Source organism: Ixodes scapularis, unplaced genomic scaffold, assembly GCF_016920785.2.
Source record: "Ixodes scapularis isolate PalLabHiFi unplaced genomic scaffold, ASM1692078v2 PGA_scaffold11__112_contigs__length_91849675, whole genome shotgun sequence".
Taxonomy (NCBI): Eukaryota; Metazoa; Arthropoda; class Arachnida; order Ixodida; family Ixodidae; genus Ixodes; species Ixodes scapularis.
Window position 1 is genome coordinate 82,374,325 of NW_024609837.1, and position 3,703 is coordinate 82,378,027.

Below are 3,703 nucleotides of genomic sequence, written 5' to 3' on the forward strand. Positions count from 1 at the left end.
CATAAGAGGTATTCAATAGACGCCATATTTTAGGGCGATTGAATAGAGCGCATGCTCAGAACGAGCTCAGATTAATAGCCTAGCAATCTTGATAGTGCAGACTGCACGTTGAAAAATGACCTGATGAAACCTGCGTTCAGCACGTGCTCGGCAGTCGCGCACACAGCTATGGCCGTCAGTGAATACTCCTTATTTGTCCAAAGCACTGACGTCAGCACGCGTCACCCACTCCCTGTCTCCCCGGCGCTGACAAACTGACAGACACCGCCGGGTTTCTGTTGACAGGGTTGCCGGGCTTGGCTGCTTTGGCCGAATTGGTTACTTCTTCAGGTCCACGGCTACTGAAAATTGAGGTCGGCTCTACATTGGAATAAAATATACCAGTGTTATAAAGTAACCATGAAAACCTCCATCCTGGATATGTATCTGACGCCACGACGCTTTTGCATAAACGTTTTGAGTATTTTGAAGAATCTAAACAGCAGTTGGCGAAAAGTTGTTTGAGTGCGGAGGATCGCGGTTGGTACCGCCCATGCAGAAAAGCGAAAGCGTGTTATAGCTTCTGCCAATCTCATAAATCATGCGAAAACAGGAAAGCACTGTAGTAGAGTAAACAAGAAAGCACCGTAATAGAGGAACGCCTAGCGAATAGCAGCGGGTGGGTGATGTCGGCGAGCCTGCTACTCTACTGAAGCAAAATACAATAAGTTAGCTCTATAGATTGCTCTGTTCACCTCCTGCCACCTGCCCATAAAGTGCCCGCGTGAACGTTTGGAGCTGCTGAACTTCATTTCTACTCATATTTTATGTACAAGCTGCTGTAATATCGGACTTTTTTTGCATCCTTGTTATAGACCATTCCATTTAGCGCTCTCTGGGCGGCACCATTTTGTTCGACAGCTGCGCCGTCTCCATACATCCGGGAAATTCAGGGGGTTCGGCGGGGTAAAACGAGATAGAGGGCACGCACCCGACTCCGCTAGCAGACGACAAAACGGGAGGTTACCATTCTCCATCTTTGGGCTGTACGGCGGGCTGTACGGAACATCGAACTCTCGCTCGTGGCTGCCGTTGTGAAGCGGTTCGCGTTCTTAGAATAGTTATGGCTACTCCAAAATCAGCCTAGAGCTCTCTCTTTTTCTATTTCGGTAAATGATCAACTTACATATCTTTTTTCCGTTACTTAAATAGCAGTTGAGTCAGCCGGCAGTACTACCCTCAACTACTGCGTGTATTGCGGCAGGAGAGCACGTTTTTATTTATTATTTCAGACATCCACTCATAGTCGCTAAAGGCCTACACCAGTTAGAACTTTGTACAGTAAAAAAGGTACAGTAACCGGATTCACTTTTTGCCGGAGAGACCGGCCAGTCTGACACAGTTTCTCTATTTTTTTTTATTTGCACGCAGATAACAGCGCAATTGGACTCTGTTAGTCTTTTTTATCTAGCATAGTAATACCCGATAACTGGCATACCAAAGTCTGTGCATCTGCGCTTGAAATTCCCAAAATGACGTGATTTTAAACAGAGATTGTACGCCACCCGGATGCTAGGTACTGCCCACTCGGCGGAGCAGACGACATTCGGGCGAGAAGGGGAGGGCATTTCTTTTCTTCTTACCCTCTCTGCTATGACCCTAATGGAACGGTCTATTGCAGCAAGAAAAACGAAAGCAATGTTGTTCTCTTCTTTGCGCATACCGAAGATAATACCCGACGTTTTTGCTCAGGTTGCGTGTTGGCTTCTGCTCGGCTACTGAAGAAATCCTCTGCTTCAGTAAGGTACTTTTTTTCGAAGACCTGGCAACCCTGTTCGTCAAAACGAGCGTTTTCATTTTCGTTGAAGGAGCGTCGTAGTCGCGAAGCCAGAGTGGAAGAGGCGCCGCGGCGCGGTGAGATGCGGGCGTGCTCAGTTGCCGCTCTGCCTTCGCCTGTTGTTTTTCGCTCTGGGTTTCCGTAATAGAGGTGCGTCGGTTGTGAACACGAGTGATATGAATGCAGTTCCTTCCACGAGTGGTATGGATGTGTTTTTTTCCACGAATGATATGGATGACCCTATCCAAGGGCGTCTACGTACTCTGACAGGCAGAGTGGAGAGAAGAGGAAGAAAATTACAGGAAGATCCATTGATGGATTCTTGTGGAATCTGTTAGCATGACCTTTGGGAAACGTTAACACTTACCCCTCAACAAGGCCAAAAGGGGGTAGCAAGAAACAGAGGAAGCAAAAGAAAGCCAAAACAGAAAAATGAAGGGGTCAGCGTTAACGTTTCCCAAAGGGGGACGTGTGTGCCGTTTGGCACACGCGTCCCCCTTTGGATTCTTAAGGAATGCTAATGTCTTCCTTAAGAATCCACCAATGAATTCCTCCTGTAATACTTGGTGTGGCACAACACTATCTACCCCTGTGTTGGGCTTTATGGTGGGCAGTGCATGAAGGGCACTAAAACAGAAGCACACATCTTTTAATCGGGTTTTGAAAATGACACTTCTGCAATGCCTCTCGGATTCTTAAAAAACTGAGTTCCTTGTCCTACACTTTGAGGGCAAGAAGGCACTTGCAAAGCTTTCCTCCTTCCTGGTTTCAAAAGTAATTGGAGGTGTTGCTGTCACAAACTTCAATGCCAAACATATGACGTCGGGCGATCTTGTTGCGAATATAAATAATTTAGTGGTAATTAAAAATATTTCTTCTGGACGCGGCATAGGCGCAAAGGAGTTGAGTGGTGGCTTAGTGCAAATCTTTCACGAATACACGAACTCATCTCTGTTACGTCACGGCGCGGTGGTGGCGCGTCGGACGCGCTTCCGGTCCGGGGCTGTGGGCGGAAGTGCCCATGTGAGACGTGTATTCCTGCGTCGTTTTGAAAGGAACCAGACAAAAACCTGCCTTCTTGTCAAAATGCTGCGACTGGGGCTGTACCAAAAGGGTCGAGACAGGTTTGAAGGTCAGTTTGCATGCGCTCGGTTCGTCCGAGAACGTGGATATGTGCCGTGAAAAGGGAAAACCAGACGCCGTCGGACCACGATTGCTTGGGCGGGAAGCATTTTGGGTTGAATTCACGGATACTTCTGGCCATCAGATTTATCTATTTTCTTCCAAAATGAACGCCGGAAAACCGTCAAGTTGTACGGACCACCTGCGGACAAAGTTCAGTGCGTCTTCAAGTTCAAACGGTCACCTGATCGTTCGAACTGTCGTCTGCTCTTTCAAACGTTTCTACTTGTCGTCTGCTCTTTTAGAAAACACCGGCCCGTAGACCAAACGTGGGCCCGGTACTTGCGATAAAAAAGTAGGTGCAGGCCTCAAAAGACTTAAGTTTGAAGATTGGTAAGCAGGCTGGACGTAAACAGTAGATACAATGTGATGTTGATCATTGTTACCAGTTGCCATCACCAACTTGTTATGCCTGATTCACTTGGTCCTATTTTTCTTGCGATTTTCAGTATCGACGTCGACCATCTCAGCTACGGTTCACGCTTTTTCAGTTCGAGCGACGTCGCTACTGAAAATTGCGAGCGAAATCTCATCATGTGAATCAGGCTTTAGCGTACATTCTCCGGCGTCCACGCGGAATGAATCGCCGCATAGCAGATTGTTCACGCGAAGTTTTGCGGTGTAACGAGCCTCGGTAATTTCGCTGAGGCCGATCAAGTGATCAGACATCGTTAGGAGGACGTAGAATCAACAAATCGAACGCGA